The sequence below is a fragment of the Candoia aspera genome, chromosome 1 (assembly GCF_035149785.1).
Source record: "Candoia aspera isolate rCanAsp1 chromosome 1, rCanAsp1.hap2, whole genome shotgun sequence".
NCBI classification, from domain to species: Eukaryota; Metazoa; Chordata; class Lepidosauria; order Squamata; family Boidae; genus Candoia; species Candoia aspera.
The window spans coordinates 159,864,026-159,886,577 of record NC_086153.1 but is presented as its reverse complement, the minus strand read 5'-3'; positions in this window follow the sequence as shown (position 1 = coordinate 159,886,577).

Below are 22,552 nucleotides of genomic sequence, written 5' to 3'. Positions count from 1 at the left end.
CTGTCACAAGGGTTGATAACATGGCATCTGTAACATATCTAAGTGGCATCTATATCTTCCCAATATTAAATTTAAAAAATATATAAATGGCAGAAATTTCAAGAGAACTCCAAACACGAGTGAAATCTCATGGGAATGCTTGTGCAAGAACACAGAGAGTAAATTGTCAAAACACATGAGGTTTCAAGAACCAGATTTTTTAAAAAGTTGGGTCATTCTATGAAATCACACAATCGAACCAACCTTTACTATAGTTCACATTGCTCAGAATCTGCAGGGTTTGCTATTGGTACATGTAGAGGATCCTCAGTCTTTTGTGGCCAGTAGGCACATTTGGACTGTTAAGGTTGCTATAAATGCTCTCATAAAATGATTGCTATAAGCAGGCATGTCTGTTTGCAAAACATCTACCATGCTGGACATGGCCAATCATAAAACATCCATTTACCAGAAGCTAAACTGGTAAGTTCTTCTTCAACACCATATTTCACTCTCCGTATGTTCTCTTCCACCATAGTTTGTCTTTTTGCAGGGAGGGGGCAGAGGGGAACATTTCCAAACAAGGCACTGGCTCATGATAAGCTTCTCTTGTTATGGTCTAACAATGTGTACGGGGCCTAGAAGCATTTCTAGATATAAAGTTGATGCTGGAGGTAGGCACTATATTTTTTAAAAGTGTGCAAGGAGTCTGGTGGGCCCACATGAGCACCATGCTGGGGATCCCTGCCATACTATATTATAATAAGGAGCATCTTATAAAAGTAGATCTAAATAGGGCTATGTATAGATAAACCCTATATATGTTTACTCAGCAGCTCCACAGAATCCAGAAGTCCTTATTTCTGAGTTAAGTATGCATAGCACTTTTTATTGATTCTCCAGTCAGTTAAGCTTGAATAAATCTGCATACATTCTCACTGCAGGTGCTTTTTAAAAAGATGTTATAGAAAGTATGAGATTTTGCAATTTAATAACAAAAGATGCCACCCCATGTAATAAAAAGACAATCATTCTCTTTTCTATTTCATACTAGAACCAACTTAACCTTTAGAATGCACAAGTAAATCTCAGGCTGATTTTGGGAAATTTCTCTATGATAATTAATTAACTAAAACAGCTTTCTCCAACCCAATGGCTGAGGATAATGGGAGTTATACTCCAACACATCTAGAGGGCAACAGACTGGGAAGAGTGGAGCTTTAGTTGGCTGATCATCCGAATTTGCAGAATTCCTGAGTTGTATTTCTTTTATGAAATTGGGTGTTAAGTGGGAAGAAGATAATATCTGCATATTGCAGAAAAACAATTGAATTGGCAGTGTTGTTTATAAATACAATTGTGGCTGCATTAACTCCTTAATAGGTACTGTGGGAAAAATGGGTGATTTTCTAGTAATATTTTTTGCTAGAATTTTGCTAGCTGTAATACACTTCTCTTAATGGTGTTTTTCTGGAAGCCCTTATCAGTTTGTCTTTGTGACATTATTTCTATACTTTCTACTTTTATTTCTGGAGATCTTTACAAATCAGAAAACTGTTGGGCACGAGTCAATGGAACAAGGTTTGATCACTTTCATTTTTGTACCAGACATCCATAGAAGCATATTAATATTTATATATATATATTTAAGTTGAACTTCTTCATATGCACTTACTTCTGAGTAAGCACGACCTCTGTATCTTTCTGTATGAGAAAGGCCATTAAGGATTAGATTAGAGGAGATATAGGTTGCGTTTTTTATTTTTGTTTTAGTTTTTCCTTTTCCCACCTTGAATCCTAGTTTCTGTCTTATGGGTAGTTAAGACTGAGCTGAGTTTGCTGACAGATGGAAAAGAAGGGGTTCACTAATACCCGTAGAAGAAAGATGTGAAAGACAAGATAGCAACCCAGAGTGTCTGCTTGAAGAAATGAAATGGGGGAATGGGAGAAGGGAACAAACTGCCCTGAAGCGCAAAGCAAGGAGTAGGTCATCTGCCAAAGCTACACAGGGATGTAAGGTTGCCTTGAGGGGGAGGGGAGGTGTCTCCCAGGCTATTGTAGAAGTCAGATAATAGGCACTGCCCGGGAACTGGGAATGGAGAAAGAAGGGGGAGAGGGCCAGGAGGAAGATGAAGGAAATGGGGGTGGGGAGCAGATTGCTTGCCATAAAGAGAAAGTCTTGGAGCCTGGTAGGGAAAGTAGCCTTAGGAAAGTCTGCTTTAGAAAGTGCAAGGAGTAGGGTGGGATGGGCAGTTTTCTGCAGAGGGAGTTGTTGTTGTTAGTTGCCAGTCCAGTTGTTTAGGACTCATGGCGACCAGAAGGAGTACTGTACTATATTGGCAGACCAATGGCTCTTTACAGCCAGTGCTGCCTGCTGCCTTCACAGAGAAAGGATGAATATGCAGACTCCTTCTCAGCTCATGGACTGTGAAATTATTTGGAATTTCAGATGCGTGCACAACCAATTGCTTCCTAATTACTGAAGTGTGTGTGCTGGAAACATATTTTGAAGTACTCATCATTTATTACACATCTGTGATATCTGATATAAGTAGGCTGGTTATATCAAAGCCTGGAACTCTTCATTCTTTCTCCCCCCACCCAATACCCTTGATTTGGTCTCTTTATTTAAAGGGTTGCTATAAAGACAGTGTATTTTGCTCTCAGGGTATACTACAGATTCACTAGTGGAACTGAAACAATCCCAGACACCATCGTATCAGAGACTCCCAGACACAGTTGGAAGCTGACCATGGCATCAAGAGGATGGATACAAGTGTGATACCTGATCCTTGCAGGATGAAGTCACAAGCAAGTATAATTTATGGTTGAGTTAGCTGTAAAGAACTGCAGCATTGAAATGTGTGTCAAACATGGCACGGACCCACTAAGAAAAAAAACCAAATATAAATACAGAAGTACTTTTATAACAGTGTTTATAAAGCTATAAATAATGCTGAAACACTTTGTTGTCTAGTACAAGTAGGAATCCCTAGTGCAATATATAACAAAGGACTTGACAAATTCTGCTCTTAAGTTCCAAGTGGCCATAGCAAAGAGGCTATTCAGTTAATAACTTTTTCCCCATAGCCATTCGGGATAAACAGTTTTGTACTTTGCTTAGGACCACTGAACTTAAAAGTAAGTTTCCAAATGGTTTCTCACTGAACTCAATGGAACTGCACATTTTTTTTTCAGATTGTATGCTGCAGTGGGGAAAACTATCTGGAGAAATGAAAAAAAAATGTTTTCTAGCAATATTATTTGGTATCTGTATTTTCCCATCAATTGTTTAACATCCTCATGTGGTTTACATACTACATATCGGCATCTCTTCATAACTGCGGCATCCGGTGATATTTTGTATGTGTTAGTAAGCCACTAAACTTGGATCAGAAAATGGACTACTGCAGATATAACATCAATTACCGATGTAAATACATGATGTTTTACAAAGAATCAGTTCATCCATTCTGATGCCATCCATCCAAGTATGATCTATGGAAGTTAAGAACACATATATATCTCCAGGCATCTTAGCTGAAGCCAGGAACTATGAACTGACTGAACAAAAAGTATAAATATTGATATTACTTGAAAAAGCATCCGTGAACGTCCTCTCCACTAGAATAACATACCAAAAATCAGATACTGACACTGATAAATATTTAAAATAATAGTGTATAAAATCATTGGTAGATTGATATAAAATGCTTATTCTGAACTCCTATAGGTTAGATTACTCTCTGCAGATGTTTCTGATTCTAGGGATGTGCAGCCAACATACTCTGATCGGCTTCAGTAGGCAATAAAGTCGGATCAAGACTGGCAACATGTCCATTTCTTCTACTCTGCTGCTGCTGTGTTTAGAGTAGTGATACCACCTATGAATTTGTCCAGTCACTGTTCTATGTTCTTCTTCTAATCTAAGGAATTTGTTCAGCTAGAATTCCTGATCATACGTAGGTGAGGAATAAGGAGTAGTGTCCGCTTTCTACGTGAGGGAGGGAGGAAATGAAGATAAAAGCAATGAAGAAACTTGTGTACCTTAATGACTAACGACGTTATTGTGGTATAAACTTGCGTGAATCAGCTCCACTCCTTCAGATGCTCAGAGAGAAAGAGTTCTTGCCAGTTAATCACCTCACCAGTATAAAGCTGTCTGCATTGCATCTGGGAATGGTTTTGGGGATGGGCACTGTTAAGATCACTATACCTCCTGCATTTCATTTTCCTCAACTGCACTGTTTATTATTCTCCACCCACCCCATCAAAAATGAGTGCATATATATTTTTATATCAGGGTAATATGGGCTCTCCATGAAAACCTATGCTAATATATTTTTAAGACTTTTAGGTGCTCCTAGATTTGGAATTTGCTGCAACAGATCAGCATGGAAAGAAGCAATTAAAGCTTAAGTGTTGAGATCTGCATGTAGACTCTTTATCAAATATTGGACTATAAACCTTAATAACAAACTAATTCAGCAATAGCCCTTGATTTCTTTTTATAACCAGCAACAGTTATTCTGAAAGGAGGCCTGTAAAGGAGCCGTGGGTTGTAGATGTTCCTTCATTGCTTTTCACCCTGAGTAGCATTTGTGAGCTGGCCACAACCCAATGAGGATGTACTGTTTGAGCAGTGGGAAGAGAAGGAAAAAAAACATAGTAGGGGCATTTGCTCGCCATGAGAGATAGAAACACTGAGCAGCATCCAGATGCCAGAAGGCCTTGCAATGCTGCAGCTGCTTGTCTCTAAAGGACCAACTACCAGAAGAAAAGCTGACTGGGAAACATTTGGCATGAAATAGCAATATGTTTGGGAATTCTGTACCAAATCCGCATCATTAGTAGAGTCCAGAAGATTCAGACCAGAAGTTAGAAATGGAGCTTACAGCAGACACATCCCCAATATGGCTAGCATTGTCCTAAATTGCATCGCATTTACATTGTCCTGAGTTCCATGGATTTAGGAGCAAGAATTTGTCTAGGGAACATGCAATTTCCATCTGATTATTAGGCCAATCTCCCAACCTTCTCTGTATTTTAGAGTATGTCTATACATGTCTTCCTGTTTTGGGAACATAGCTGATCATTAAAAAATCTTCCAGAACAGCGTCTCCTTTCTTCCCTTAATCAAGAAGTTGGCAACTTCCACTCCATGGACTAGGCACAACTCCTCTAATATTCTCTAGAGCAATGTTTCTCAACCCCAGCAACTTTAAGCTGTGTGGACTTCAACTCCCAGAATTCCCCAGCCAGCAACTTAAAGTTGCTGAGGTTGAGAAACACTGCCCTAGAGTACGTCTGAAATCCACATCACCTCTTAGAACCCTTCAAACCAAGCCAATTTTCGTTATATTTTATTTCCTTTGTTTTTTGTACACCTCTCAGTCACAAGACCCTGGGTGGTAAGGGCTTAGAATTAGGGCTTAAGGCATCCATTTCACTTCTTTAAAATAAAAATTGTCTGAACATTTTTGGCTATGCTCACTTCTGTGACATCAGCTCTCAGCAGCCAGAGGTCAAACAAATGTGCAGCCCTTGGCAACAAAAAAGTTGCTTGCCTCTGCCACAGACATAAAAACTCTAGTGTAGCATTTCTCAACCTGGGCAACTTTAAGATGCGTGGACTTCAACTCCCAGAATTCCCCAGTCAGCCATGCTGGCTAGGGAATTCTGGGAGTTGAAGTCCATGCATCTTAAAGTTGCCCAGGTTGAGAAACCCTGCCCTAGTGGTCAGTAAGTCACAATGAATCCAGACTGAAAATCCTGATGGTATGTGAGGTGCAGTGGAAAGCAGGATTACTCAGCTTCTAAAACCATCACAATCCCAGTGTGGACACCAGCCCCTTCACTGCTGTATGAACCTGACCATTGGCTCATATTGTCCTCAATTAGTGAATCAAGTTTCCCAATTAGTGAATCAAATCTTTCATTTTTTACCTTTAGGATTTACAAAATCAAACAGGAGAACTGTTCCTAGAATAGCTAAAGCACTTATTTGGCTTAGGACTGGCACAACCAGGATCCCTAAGTGGGAAAAACTAGGAGGACTAGGCTCTAACACACCTTGCACCAAGTTTTATACGCTTGCAGCCCTCCCTGTTTGAATTTACTACCCAACATTCAGAGCAACTCTGTAACCACATTAAACTCTGTGCAGCGATTGCCTTAAAGCAGATTTAATGCTAGAGGCCTGGAATCTTTATTTCTACTAAGCACTATAGTAGTGATACTGTATGTTTAGTAGTGTCTCCATAGCAGCTGCATTAAGTAAGCAGATCTTAGTAAGGTGAAATTGATAGATGATTATCCAAACTTTTATGACAATTTAACTTATAAATTCTCCAGAAAGGGGGAAAAAAACAGAAAGCCACATGTTAGATGGTTCCTTCATTAATGCCTTTGTTTGAACATATCATGGTCTGATAAGGTCTGTTCTTAATACTAGGATGTTTTGCAATCTCCTGGGACTGCAAGATACTTATTTTGCACCCATTAAAATACTGTAAACTCGCATATCTTCTGATTCATTTTTCATAGTGGCACCAACCTTCATCTCACTTAAATGCTGAATCTATAAATTTTACAGTATGTGCCCATAACAAGCCATGATGAAAATGATGCATGCATCATGATGTCATTGCACAAATGATGTAAATACTGTATACAATTGCTTCATGACATTTGACCCAGACATGTAAATCACATCATTAGCATAGTGACAAGAGAATGTGTGGGTCCTCATTTACCCTCCTTGCCACCCCTCCCCCGCATCTATGTATTTATTATATCAGTGTTGTGCAGATTGAAGCAGGCTATGTTATTTCCTGCTAGCACTGGTAGACAGTGAGTAAGAGAAGCTACGTTTTGGGCCCAGGTCCCAGTTTATACCTGCTCCATTATCTCACTAACAATCACCAGCTCCTTTTATTAATACTTGCTTGCCACAGCCTGACATACAGGCAACACGAAGGCCCCTTTATTACCAGTTATGTTCCATTTCAAATCGTAAAACACTTCCTAAAATAGGAATTTTTAAACAGTGGCCAAAAGGGTGTTTTGATTAACTGAATCCAGTTACCACACATACAGTAATCTCTTTCAATTAAAGGAATTTGTATTGATACACATAAAGCACACACAATCCAAATATTCAAGTAATTTCTTTGGGGAATAGCAGAATATAACAAATACTAATTATTTTAGCTGGAAGAAATTAGTAATTCAATTTGAAATACCTAATAAAGAGTAAAATGCTATGTCAAAAATAGAAAAAGAAACTGGCAAGTACAAACACACACACTCATACTTACTTCAAGGGGATTGGGGTGAAAGTGCGGAGAGGCTCTAACCTGAAGACAAAGGGGGAGTTTAAAAAAAGTATTTTTCCTTCAGAGTCTCACTGGACTAGCCTACAGAGTTGCTAGAGAATGGAAGTAGCCTGGGTTTAATCAGAATAAACCACCTCAGTACTGCAAAGCTGTAAGATCCATTTTTCTGTCTGCCTTTGGGACCTCACTGCTGTAACATACCTTTGCAGTGTAGCCCTTGAGAAATTGTCCTTCAGTTCTATGTGAGAAGAGCTGAGCTGGATCAGAGCAAGGCCTGTTTTAGTCCAGCTCTGTCTTTCACAATGGCCAACCAGATGCCTCTGGAATGCTCACAGCAGGAGATGAAAATTTGCCCTTCTCCCAACGTTCCCCTGCTCCTGGTATTTTGAGGAATGGTATCCTCAACTGGAATCTTCAAGACAGACCTTGAGCCCCACAAATTTATTCAATCCCTTTTTAACACTGCACGAATTAGTGGCCACCACTAGAAAACTCTCTAGTGGTCACCCAGATGTTTACAGCCCAGAATTGGTACTCCTGACATTACCTTCAGAAAACAGGGTACTTTACATTACCTTGTAAAGATAGTCAACGCTTCTAATATGAAAATATTCCTAAGTATTCACTCTTTTTGGTTATTTATTTCTATGTGCCACATTAACAACAAATGGTTCTTGCTTGCTGGTTTCTTGTGGAGATAAAGCAGTGTCCTATATAATTCCTATACTGTATTGAAAAAAGTGCAAGGGCTGGTTCACATTTGCTTTCTACCTATATGGTGACAAGTTGCTTAATAGAGTATATGGGAACTATAATCCAGGGGGGAAAAAACTAACTTGGATCACCTAAATGGCACCTGATTGGCAATTGGTAAATAGGAAAACAATAACCATGATCTGAATAAGTATGATGACCTGGTTTACTGGGGAAAGTAAATCATTCTTAGTTTTGCTCACCTTAGGTCTCCATACATCAGAAGACCAAGCCTGGGAGGTGGAGGGGCAGACCTGCTGTCATCTACCCTGTCATTTCCCTGTCCACAGCTTTCTAGTGTGAATGTGCTATCCAATGGCAATAGGATGATCTTGATGGTGCTGGAATCCTGTCCCGCTATAGCCCCAACTGGCTTGCTACTCTGAGGAACTTCAAAATACAGTCTAGTTGGAAATATCATGGTAACTATTGGTCTGTGTTCTGCCAAGTGTCCAAGCAGTGATCAGGTACCCAGACAATTGGTTCTTTTAGATCCAGAGACAATAAGCACGCCAGTGGATAAAGAGATTTTAAGCTTTATTATAAACTGAAGCAAACAGATTTAAACAGAAACATAGTTTAGGCAGATTAAACAGAACATAAAGAAAGAAAAATCATAACACACCAAGCAAGTTGATACCCCATCTCCCATAGGCTGTCAGGAGCCCCTTAATAAGGACAGTGGAGACACCCCTGGGTGGCTCCATTTCCACAGCACCCAGCACTCAGGTCTGTGCAGAAGCTCCCAAACTCAAAAGGCAACCTTCAGGTTTATCAGAGTCTGGCCCTAAAACCTCATGACCCTGTTTCCACGGTACTGAGACTGCAGGATCTGACCTAGACTGGAGAGTTCCCAGGGTCTGGAGCACCTGTTTATGACATAATCCAAGAGCCTGGGAAGCTCTACAGATAAGCTAGTGCTTAACAAAAACAATCTTGGGGTTTTTTCTTCTCCCCCACATTTCAAACAGAAATAAAAAACCAAGCCAGCTAAATGTTAGTATAACTCAAAATAAACTCTAAGCTTCCTCGTGTGGAGAAAAATCAAAATATGTCACTTAAACTCCTCGAAATACAACGGTCTTCTGCGCTGCCACTATAGTCTGTTCCAACTGGTATGCCAACCAGAGCATATACTGGATCTGGTTTTCTGGGTTGGGTAGATTAACAGTGATCTGAATGTGGATTTTTTCCCTATGGTTTCATTGTCATGGGTAGATCATACCTGATAGGGAGTAGACTTGCCTGGACTTGGACCTTCTGCGAAGATGGAGATTCAGTTAAGATCTTCCTTAGCGAATTGGTGGATCTGAATAGCTTTCTGATGACCCTTTGAGATTTTCCTATCACCCTGGTAAATGCTTCTCTTAGTGTCAGACTTCACAGCAGCCACAGTAATACATCTCTCCTTTCAAAAAATACTATCCCATATTCAGAAAAGCAGAGCATATGATATGCTAGACAAATAGCTTTGTTGAAGACAAGAAGGAAGTCATAGGTATGCTGACTTGCCTTCTGTAGATCACTGTGATCAAAGCTTCCTAGACCTTTCCCTCCCTCCTTTTCAAGTTAACAAGTATTTCTCACCACTGTCTTCAAGGCCAGGAGAGGCAGCTGCAGCAACATAAAGAGTTTGGCTAGAAGTGGTGTCTGGCTTGAACACCACTTTGCCAGCTTTAGCCCTGCTCACCCTGTGGAATGGAGAAACAGAGTGGGCAGCAGACGCAATTTTGCCTGTACACGTTCTTGTGCTGTTTCAAGGGAGTTTACAGAGAGAATGCCGGCTGGACTGACTTGGACAAAAAATGTCAATGGCCTCTTGAAGATGTGCTACACCCCATTTGAAAACTTGTAGAGTGGTGATGGTGTTGGTAGCAGAGGAGCTGTTCTTTACATCTGCATCTGTACAGTTGAAGTTTTTAAGATTATCAAAGGCCTGTGAGAAGAGACTGCTTACTACAATAACCCATTATGACCATTTTTTTTTATTTTGCAGGTGAAAATGTCTTCTGTTCAACTTGAATGCCATGGCTGAAACAGCCTTTAATTGTCCAGTTAGAATGGATATTTTTCCATTTGTATAACTCAGGGATATCGAGAAACAGAAGGTAGAACAAGGAATAAGGATGTAACCTGTAGTGGATGAAATCACACTGTCCCCATTTGCCTTCCGGGGGTGGGGTGGGTATCTTGAATACAGCTCTTGCCTCTTATTGTGGAGAAGAAGCTGTTTGAAGGACAGGGTAGATACACCTGAAACACTCACATTTCAGATTTAGGCTATTTCCTAATTCATCTCTTACAGGGTTACCCACCCATTGTAATGCCTCTCCTCACTGCTGTGATTTTAGCACAATGATGGTTGGATTATTCCAGAAGATGCTGTAGCTCACTAATTGATTAGCCTCAAATCTGTGTCAGAACAATACATGTAGATTCCCCACCTGGAGAGGGTGGACATAAGCCAATTTCAGAGCTCAATTTTCTTTTCACAATTAGAAACCAACATTTGTGCCAAAGCTTCACAGGCCAAAAAAAATTCAAGTCTATCTTCTGCTTTTTGTAAACATTCTGTTGCTTCACATTTTCCTTTTGTGATTTTTATGTTCAGAACAAAACATAGCTATCTTATTTTAAGCATGTGTGTGATGATGGAGGGATTTGAATGGGAAGGAGTGAGCTAAAAGGCTCAGTTCAAGAGTTGTTCAGGAAGGATTTGGACGAGACAGCAATAAAACAAATGGAATGGAGCTGGTGTGTAGTTCAGTGCTAGCTGACAAACAGGAAAAGGACATGTGGAGGAGGAAAAAAAATACACTAAGGGAGCAATCAGAAGAGGAAGGAGGAAGTAAAGGATGCAGAAATGACGGGAGCATCATGTTTTCATTGTTGATTACCGTGTAATCAAAACTGCATTTTAGCAGTTACATGGCTTCAAGGGAGCAAGGGCACAAACATACTGCGGGGTAGCTGGAAAAGAAGAAATAAAGCAAGGAGCCAGCCACAAGACTGCGTTTTCTGAAACCTGTCACCAATAGAGTGTGATAAAGGAGCGCGGTCTAACTATAGGACTACTTAGCAGCAACTCGCCTTAAGCTCTACAGGGTTTCCACCGCGAGAATTGGTATTTCAAGACCGTAGCTTTCCAGCTCGAAGCGCAATTGCATGGCACGAGGAGACCCCACGACGCCCTGAATAGCAGCCAAGAGGCATTTCGGGAGGCGGGCATTATTCCTATCGGCCTCATTGTCTCCCCTTGCGCAATCAAAAGAGCGAGTACAAGAGAGTTGCCACGCCGCCGCGAGAAAGCCCGCGCCCCCTCTCCCCTCGCGCTGAACAAGGACGGGAAGGGCCCGGAAGAACGAGAGGCAGCAGCGCGTACTCTGCGATGGGCGGAGGGCCTATAAATAGCAGCGTTCTAACACCGAGAGGGTGCGTCATCTCGCCCCGCCCAGCGCCTTGCTCAACCCCGCCGGCAGCGCGCTAGGGGGAAAACCGGATAGCAACGGCGGCAGCGGCTTGAGGGCGCCTCGGAGGCGATATCTGCTTCCCTTTCGCAGGCTTTGCCTCCAGCGCGCCGGGCAAACGCAGCCCTCTTTGCTAGGCTCCGGGTTTGGGAACGAGGGACGGTCCTACCGAATCCGGAGGGGAGCCGCGGGGGTGAGGAATTTGCGGCTTGCGGGTCTCGAGCGCTAAAGACCGACCTGTGCCAAAGAAACCGGCTCCCGTCGAAAAGGCAGCGCAGCCAGACGCCTGTCGCTTGGCTGGGGAAAAGTCGCGGAGCAGCTTTTCGACGGATTTGTGGAGCAGCTCGGGGACATCCGGATCAGGAGGACAGCGCATTCCTTCGGGGAAGGAATGTGCGTGTTTCTGGAGGTCAGGAGGAAGCAGCGCTGGGCCCCACGCAAGCGGAGAGAAACGACGGCTCACGCTGCAGGGGAAAGAAAAATCCCTGCACTTAAGGAAGATGCTGGAACAATGCAGAGGGGTTCCTTGTCTGAGGGGGAGAAGCCCCCAAGGGGGTGGGAGGCAGCTGGAGTGCTTGGAAAGCATCATCATCATCAGTCATACCCAAAATTGGACAGAATGAGTAGAGTATTGCTGTTCCTGAATATAAACTTGGTAACTTTAGAGTAAGAACTGGGAAAATGCAAGATAAATTAAACATTGTGTAGAACCAACTCCTAGTTACCAGCACCAAGTTCAGACAGTCCTGAGTCTCACCGGTGTCCCTAAAGACAATGTTGAGGTGCAGAAAGCAATGCAGGAAGACCCACACATGAGAAAAGATGGGTAAAAATGAATGGTTTTAGCTACACAGATTAGATTGTGTGTTCAGATCACAGTAAAGGCACATTATTTTCCAGATAAAATAGATAACAAATTATCTTTACAGGTAGTTCTCAGGTTATAACCACTCATTCAGTGACCATTCAAAGTTAGGATGGTGCTGAACAAGTTGTACTTATGACCGGTCCTCAAAGTTGCAGCTGTTGCAGCACTCCCATGGTCATGTGATTGCGATTTGGGTACTTGGCAACGGGCTCGCACTTAACAACAGTTGCAGCATCCCATGATCGCTATTTGCAGTCTTCCCTGCTGGTAATCAGCAGGGAAGGTCTCAAGTCACCCCATAAGTCGATCCTGCTCCCTCAGCTTTTTCTCCCTGCTACAGAGTACGAGATCCTGGTGTTCTCGTATTCAGTAGCATGCCCCTGCAACACCCTGCCCGCACTCAGTAGTGCCTACCTTCCCCCAGCTGCAGCACCTACCCCCTTACCTGCCCTCTGTAGCACTCACCTGCCTGCCGGCCTGCTTGTGAGCTGCCTAAGAAAAGGCTTGTGTGTCCGGGACTTGCGACTTCCTGCCGGCTTCCCCAGTGACTTTGCTTGTTGGAAGCTGGCAGGAAGTTCTAAGTCATCATGTGAGATCCTGCTTAACGACCCGTGATTCTCTCTTGACAGCAACCAGGACTGCCGGGATTGCCATCACTAAGCAATGTGGTCATGTGACATTGCACTTTACGACCACATTGCTTAGCGACAGAAATTTCAATCCCAATTGCCATCGTTAAGCAAAGACTACTTGTATTTTGAGTGAATGGTGAGCAGGAATGATTGCAATTGTGCAGGGTGTTGAACTACTTTGGAAAATACAGTAGAACTTGCAACAAAATGTGTGTTACCTGAAGCAATGTCAGGGCATAAAAAAGAAGCAAGATCAGACTCACAGTGCCAAAGAGGGAAGTTTTAATTTTTTTCCTTCCTGCTGTAATGGGGGGGGGGTGTCCCCCATTGGTGTTGTTTACTTCATAGCTTTATTGATTGAGGATTTAATCAGGATTCTGATGGAGGGAAAGGGCCCATCTTCTTTGCCATATACTGTGTTCCCAGTCTATATTCTCCCTGCCCTTGATTTTACTTGTAATAACAAGCTGAAGTTCTTTTATGAGATATTTTACATAAAGCGTACTTAGACCCTCATCACTGTTTATTTAAATCATGGAAGCTCAAGTGGAATGTATAGCACCAATTACAAATGGCATAAATATAACCAAGAGGATTCACTCAGAAAAGCTATAAAAAGCTGGAAGGCTCTATTTCAGAATCAGAGTCTTTCCCAAATGAAGAAAATAAAAAGGGAATTAACGAATACATCTAAGTTGACTGTAAGGGAGATTTAAAAAAAGAACGGATGAATATACAGCATATTGCTAAAACATTTCATTTGACTGCCCTGAATCTCCTACATGTAATATTATGAGAGAAAAGAACAACTTTTACTTGTTTTTTACACCTTGATCATAATGTCTGCCATTATTCACTCTTTATCTGAGGTTAAAAAGATCCCATTGTTTTAAATACGTTCCAGCGGCAGTACAGATGCCATAAAATTGCCTTCCAAGGCTAAACTCCTGCCTGTTGCATTTCCACAAGGGCTGCAGGTTATTGGTTAAGCTATTGATAACTGATTAGTGCTATTCTTTTGTGCTGCTGCCTTTATTTGGCTTTTGAATTATTGTTGTTTGGTTTTAACAGTCATGTGTTTCGTTCTTTTTATTATTTTTCTGGCAGTTATTTATCTTTATTACAGCCCATTCTTGGATCTTTTTGGATAGCTTGTGTATTAGAAATACTTTGAATTAAAATAATGAATAAGCTTACATTCGCCATTTATGTCTTTCTTTTCTCTCAGGTGGCATTGTTGCAAGGGCTCGGCATTCTCCCTCCCATTAAAAAATAAATAAATCCAAAAGCCAGAGGCCAGAAACGGAGGTGAGAATGGCTAGAAACATGCAGAATATCTGAGTGTTTCTCACTAGTCCTCAAATTTTTGTTCCTCTTAAGAAGAATAGGCTTTTTGCCTGAGAAAACCAGGAATGAGAAGGGAAACTACATAATGTCATATGAAGAGCAACAAATCTCACAGAAAGTTGATAGATACACGTGTGGAGGGAAGGATTCATATATAAATGGATTTGTATGCTAAAGCCCTGCATTCTTTTTCATGTGTGTCTCTGAGTTGAAATAGCCACTTTTTCCTTCCAGTATGCTCATGAGCACTTTCAGGATCTTAACTGCTATCCAAACATTCTGTTGTGCCATCACATATTATTCCTTATTGTGGATTTGATCTATGGGAGGGTAAATAAGTAGAGTTTAAGTACAGCTTAAATGGGTGATTTTCTGGCTTCCTAGAAACACTGAAAAAAGCATATAAAAAAAAAACTGAAAAAAGCATAAAAAGCAGAGTCAGTTTGGTCTAGTGGTTAAGGTGCTGGGCTAGAAACCAGGAGCCTGAGAGTTCTAGTCCCGCCTTAGGCATGAAAGCCGACTGGCTGACCTTGGGCCAGTCACTCTCTCTCAGCCTGACTCACCTCACAGGGTTGCTGTTGTGGGGAAAACAGGAGGAGGAAGGAGTGTTAGGTATATGTTCCCCACCTTAAGTTATTTATAAAAAAAAATAAAGGGATAGCAAATAAATAATAAACTTAATGTTAAATACTTTGGAAATTCTGAGGGTAATATGCTAGTAACCAGTTAGACTATATTAAGTTTGTAAAACAAGCTCGCACATTTTTAGGAGGCAAGGGCACTCTGCATGTTGGATGTAAATTATGTTCCTTTTCTTTCTTTCTGTTTTGTTGGTTTGCTATAAATCTACTTGGCTTGTTCAATTAGTTTTAGATAGTTTTATAAACTGCTAAAAATGAGATTGTTTAGAAAAGGATTTGAAAGGATAGTCAAAAGGGGCAATTTTTCCAGGAGGCTTGGGGATTACTAAAAATATAATGTTAATTGCTCAAAGTATCTTGCAGGTCAAGAAAGGTACCACTAATTCAAAAAAAATTCAGCAGTATAGTTAGTGAACAATCTCGAAGAAGCTACTGAAGAAAACTCCCTCTTCCTCCCCCATAAAGAAGATAATCCCCACATAAGAAAATCCAAAGGGAACTGAAACCCTCACCAAAGAAATTCAGGGAGAAACTGTATCATGGGGGAAAAAATCTGGCAAAACTAAGACCAAGAATAAAAAAGTTATTTAAGTATCCAAAGCAGAAAACTGACTATGCAAGCAATTGCACCATCAGATGACAATGGGATTAAATGAGTATTAAATGAAGGCAGCAAAAAAGTATAATCCATTTTCTAAATTCTTGTAGAAGGTCCAAAATCAAATCTGGGGAATCGGGGCAAAAAATGTGATAAGCTTCTAAATCATAATGACAAGTCATAAGGTTCTGAGGGGACACCTAAAGAATTCATTGAGGGAATTATTTTTTAAAACCAAAAATATGTAACGTGCCTGAGGTTGGTGGTTGTATTAGAGGACAGGAAAGGAGGCAAGAGAGGATCCAGGAAATTATAGTCAGGTGGCTGAACATGTGTTCTGAGTAAATCAGTGGAAAACATTATGAAAAATAAAATTATAACATAATAGAAAGACAGGTCTTGCAAAAAGAAATCCCTAGGTTTTCTGCAAAACTATTCAGAGATAGGAGTGTTAACAAGCTTGTGAATGCGACTGATCCTGTGGAGGTTGTTTCTTAGGCTCACCAAAGACTCCTCAAATTTAGCTGTCATGGGAAAAGGAAAAAGAAAAAAGAAATCTTAGCCTTCAAGCCCTGGTAGCTACTTCCCAGCTTCCAAAAGCAGGATTTGGATAGACCTAAAAGCAATGTATTATTTATAATATCAGGCCTTTTTCCTACTATTGAATTAAAGCTCAGTCTACCTCTCCTTGTTTGGCACAAGCTGATACCATCATAAAATTGGCTGCCCCTGTCATTGTCCTCTTGCATCTACTGTGACTACCTTCAGAATTGTATTGTTCTGATTTGTGGGACTGCTAGTCATTATAGGCAAGTGATCAGTTTTCTACTTCTGTTTTAACTGCCATTCTTTTCAACATGTTACTAGCCTTCAGGAAAATCTTCCCCAATCAAGGCTTTGCAGCCTGGGTGAGATATATTTTGATACCTGCCAAAAGGATCTGGCTGTCTTGGTAGATCACAAGCTAAAATGAGCCAACACGGTTTTGAAAGTTAATTCTCCCCCTGCCAGTAAAAAACAATGTAAGAAAAAAATCCAAGTGCTATAAAAACAAAGGTCAGGTGGAAACAAGCCAGCCTTCTCAAAAAAGAGGTGGCAGATAGTCCATTAGCTAAGGTGAGACAAAAACAATTAAACCTAAGAAGGTTTGGATCATATCTTTATAAAGATAGGTCTACTTTGTAAATAAGTGTTAGTGCAGAAATTAATTATCCAGCTTCAGTCCTGGAAGCAGGACTGGAGCTACTTAGATAAACTCACAAGAAAATCCCAAATCTGAAAAAAAAGTTTTGAAAAAAATAGAAGGCCGTTACCAGAAGAATTTCTTGTGAGTGGGCTGACTTGTTTCTACATTTTCTTTGTCTTAACAATGGTCAGATTTGATCTTACCTTGTTTCTTACTGACAGTGTGAGAATTAAATAGGATGCAGCTGCAAAACAAACAAACACAATCCTAGGCTGGGTCTACTGAAGTATAGTGTCAAGATGATGATGATGATGATGATGATGATGATGATGATGATGATGATGATGATGATGATCAAGGCCGCCTGACTCCATAGTGAATCTGGGTGGCTTACAAATAAAAAGAAAATAAAATACATCAGGAGGAAAAAAAGAAGACAGCTAACCAGAACCGTAACAGCCAATAACCAACTAAAGGGGCTCGACTCCCATTCTAGGACAGAGTTTGGAGAAGATCAAGAGAACTAACTTCTCTTTATTCTGTATTGGCCAGATTACACCTGGAGCATTTCATCCACTTCTGGGCGCTCCATTTTAGGAAGGACATTAAAAAGAACTGTCATAGGTCCAGAAAAGAGCAACCAAGACAATAAGGAGCCCAGAAGGGAAAATACACGAGGAATGGTTGTTAGGTGTAAGGTATGTTTAGCTGGGAGATAAGAAGACTGTGAGGATATATGATGACAGTTGTCTTCAAGTATTAGAAGAGCTGTGCTGTAGAAAATGGGGCGGGACTCTTCGAAGATTTTTCAGATGATAAGAGAAGAAATTGAATTAAATTACAAGGAAATCGATTTTAGTTGGACACAAGGATACATTTGCTAGCAATGATGGCTATTCAGTATTGGAAAAGGCTGCTCTAGGATGTGGGAGATTCTTCTTCCCTGGAGGTATTTAAATGAAGCCTGGTTGGCCAGCTCTTGAGATTGCCACAGTACAGTAGTGGATCCCTGCACTGGGCAAGGTGTTGGACCAGAGGATTTCCAAGATCTAGTCCAGCCCTTACATTCTATGACTCTATATTGTTCTGCATTCTGGAACTCTCCCTGGGCCTCTCTAAGCTGGTTTATTTGTCCCTTTTCTCATACCCCATTTGGGCATCTCCCAAGTTCAGAATAATGTGCAACAAAGTGACTTGGGAAGATAGTTTCCAATCATAAACATGTGTCTACACCACCAAACTGATTCTAATTAGGATAGTATAATTAACTCTCTACTCAGGGAAACACCAGGACAGAAGTAGCCCCAGAGGAAACAGATGGAACTTGCCAAGACTGCACAACTCCTAGATCCCATAGATCTAGATAACTAAAACTGGCTAACTTACATCAGGGGATGGGAGAAGTGATTGAAAATGGGAAACTGGCAAATAAATATAAGCACAGTTTAACACACCTGATTATATTCAGGATATTTCACTGAGGAAAAGTTGGGAGGGAGGGTACATCTATCCACTGATGCCTTTTCAAAATTGCTCAGATAAGCAGTTAAACAAATGCTCCCTCTTATCCCCAAACAAATTAATGGAGATCAAGCAGAAAACAATACCCTAATCAAGGAACTACTAAGGAGGAAAATATACCCCCACCAAAACCGGCAGGGCAAGCTACTGTACCTAAACAGGCAGCAAACCCCACACTCACTCGCACTGATGATGTTACCTAGGTGGGTAATGAAATGTCTGCTAACAAACAACCAAGTTCAGTGAGCACCAAGAACTCCACAGTTCTTAATGTGCTTCACTTCCCTATTTAAGTGAAGCAGTAAAGCCAGAAGGAACTCCACTAACACCAGATTGGAGTTGCCTGTTGGAACCTCTCTAGTTATAAACCAAGTTGACTCCTTCTCAACTACCTTGATTACATTTCTGGCCTCCTCTTGTCACTTTGGCTCTCAGCTTCCCTGTAGTTTCCCAACACTGAGGAACTCAGCTCCAGGATGGGCACCAGACTGCTACCAACCCTGATCACTGTTTTCTGCAACTGCATCATTTGCTCCAACCTGAAGGGTTTATAGCTCAATCAATATTTTGGTTGCTTCAAGCCATGCAGCCACTGTAAATTTGGCTTCAAGGGGTTGTATCATCTGTATCCACATTTAGTTAGTTACAGAAGCATTGGCTAATGAGATGGTTGGCTGAGTGCTTTTCATTCATTTCTTTGGCAGCCTACTTGTAAGATGTTTATTTTAGCTGCTATCACAATGTTGTCAACCACTACAGAAGAATGATTAGAAGCATTATTACACAAAATTAATTCACTTTCTCTCTACTGTGAAAGTGGCAAAAATAAACATCCTGAGCCTGACACCCCACCATTGTCCACCAGCTGAGAAGTTGCTTATGTCTGCAGAAAGCAAACAGGAAATGGTAGTTCACTCATGCTACTGTTTCCACCCAACTACCCAGTGGGGACGCCCACATAACAAAAGAATGGGAGAGGAAACAACTTCTGTATGCACATACACACACACTCAGGCAGCTCTAGAATGCCCACATCATCAGCACCTGGAAAGGAGATGAACACACACACACACACACACACATGAGACAAATTTCTCCATTCTCAACCTTTAATTTATAAAGGCTCCTTCAGAACTTTGGGTGTAATGTACAAAAAATAAATTAGAACCTCTGCATAAAGATAATTCCAATTCAGCAACAACAAGGTGAATTCTGTAGTCTCCATAAATGAATCAAATGTGCAGTTTTTAATTTACTCTTCATACTTTTCTTCTGTTTCTGCAGACTACACTAAGAGGCAACAAGCTAAACAAGGTAGAAAAACTCTCTTCCTAACAACTGTTTGTCCTAAGATCCAACCTGGCTTTTAATTGCTCTAATTACATAACCTTTTTCTCTGTCTTAAGACTAGAGACTTGTATGTGACAGAGACCCTTAAAACAATAAATAAAGCTAAGAATCTCAGGATGTGGACTGCACAATTATCACCAATCTTCTGGGCTTTTGTGATATTAGCAGGCGTAGATCATATCCTTTAAGATATGCACTGGTTTAATTTTGCACAATTGTCAGAACGGTTTAATTTGGATAAGAAAGTACACAATTTTGTTCATGAAAAAACACAAGTTGAAATGGAACTTTGTACAAACGATGAGCATCTTATTAAGAAAATGTATAAAATATTGTTGCAATTGAGCTTAGAAAATGAATATGTTAAAGATTGTATGATTAAATGGGCTAAGAATTTTGGGTACAATATTATGATAGACCAAGGGGAGAATATGTGGAACAAAGGTATGAAATTTACTTTGAATTATAATTCGAAAGAGAATTTTTATAAAATGATGTACTGTCGGTATTTAACTCCTGATAAGCTGTCCAAAATATATAATGGGGTATCAAATGTTCATTGGAAATGTTTACAGGGTGAAAGAACTTTCTATCATTTATGGTGGACTTGTAGAAAAGCTAAGAAATTCTGGAACCAAATATGTGGTACTATTCAAAAGATTCTCAAACAGGACTTACAATTGAAACCGGAGCTGTTTCTCTTGGGTCTGATGGACCAACAGTTTGAGAAGCAACATGGAACTCTGTTCTTATATATGATAACAGCAGCAAGACTCTTATATGCTCAAAGATGGAACGATGCACAAGTTCCCTCAATGAAGGACTGGATGATTAAGTTGATGGAATTGGCGCAAATGGCTAAGCTGACAGCACTGATAAGAGAAAACACTGTAACTGGATTCACTTCTATCTGGAAGCCGCTCTTGGACTATTTGCTTGTAACGCAAAAGAATGAAGTCTTGATTTTAGGTTTTGATGATTGAATGGTTTGATTTTAGAGAAATAATGTTACTAAATGTTTAACTAACTAATTAACTTTTATGTATTTTTATACCTGTGCTGGAAAAGGTCAGAAGCCACTGGTCTGATATGCTTTTTTGTTTATTCCTGCACTGTTTTAGTTTTTCCTGTTTCTTTTTTAGTCTTGTACTCTATCAGTCTTATATTCTGCATTATGTGTTTTAATTATATCTTGAAAAATTAATAAAAAAAGAAGAAGAAGAAAAGGTATGCTGACAGCCAAGACACCTAGAAATGTACAGGTTTTAAAAATTAAAACAAATATTCTCTTCTACTGAATAGCCAATAGCAACCAGCAGTACAGCACATCTGAAGGGCAGAAGGTTGGGGAAGCTTGTTGTATGCCCAATGCTAAAAAAAGACAAAAAGACAGGTAATTCCCCAAATCATTTGTGCATGAATAAGGATTCGTCAGTGCTGTGTATTCACTGTGTATTAGACCAAAAGAATAAAAAGTAAACGTTATAAAATTATTTCCATAGAAATAACTGTAATAACATTTTTATACTGTAATATAAAAATCTGTGTATAATTGAAACATACTTGGCTGGTATGATTCTTTGATCAGTGATATGATCATGCAAATAAAAATTCTGATGGTCTCCCAGTGAGTAAAGGTTACAGTGACCTCTCATTGCCCAGGACTCTCATAACCCTTGCAGTGACTTGAATAGATGCAGCCCTTCTGCTCTGCAGTAAAATCCAAGGAACTCCTCTACTTTTGAGCAGCAGGCCATGCTTTGCTTTGTTACCATGGCGTTTTTCTTCACTTCAAGATTTTAGAAACATAAATGGTTTGAAAATAAAAGACAAAGGTGTTCCTGGGCAATTCATAGCAAAACAAAAGATAATGAACATAGAAATGTTGTTTTGTATTGGATTTCAAACCATCCACTAACAAGTTTCTCTTTGCAGATTAACAAGCTATTAAAGCAATTCTAAAAAGATAAACACCCAGGGAAAAATAGTCAGCCTTACTAGGTAGACCAGACAGGACACACAACCAGATAAGTCTACTTTATTGTAAAGATACATTAACAGAATCTTGCAAGTCTGAAAGTACAGTCCTTCCCTCCTCATCTCCTTCACAGCCTGAGAAACTAGGGAGGGTCCCTTCTGAGCCTCTTGTCCCACCCACTATCCAGCTGTGGGCTATGCTATCTGACCATTCCCTAGGCAGTGTCTCTTGGCCCAGTCTCCCAAGGTCTTCCCCCACATACCATTACAAACATACAGAAATGCCATGATCTCTGAAGGTGCAGACAACTGAAAGGCTTGGAAGAAATAACATCTTGGTTTGGCACAAGAAAGCAAGCAATGTAGGTGCCAACTGTGCCTCTTGAAAACCTTAGGAGGAGCCTCACCACTGAGAAGACCCTGTTCTTTATAGTAGTTGGTACATGCACCATCTCCAAAGTTGGTACATGCACCATCTTCCATTTTAGTGTAGTTGGTTTGTGTTGGCATAGTGTGTGTAAAGCCACCCATTGTGTGAAGCCACCCACAACATTGGATATCCATCTATGTTCAGAGATAGCTGAAACAGAGCGGCTGTCCCTACATAAGGCTAAGCCACAATGGATGGCTTCACACACACTATGCCAACACAAACCAACTACACTAAAATGGAAGATGGTGCATGTACCAACTTTGGAGTATATTAAGCTTTCAGAGTTCTGTTTTTGCAAAAGAAACATGGAGTGGGCCTGTTAGTCTGCGATAAATGCCACGCAATTTATGGCAGTTTTCGAGCTCTACTTTGGCAACTACTTCCAATTCCAGTCTTCAGAATTTGGGAGGTTTTTAACTCCTCCATCGACTGAAAGATCCCATCAGTGTTGTAGCCAGATGAT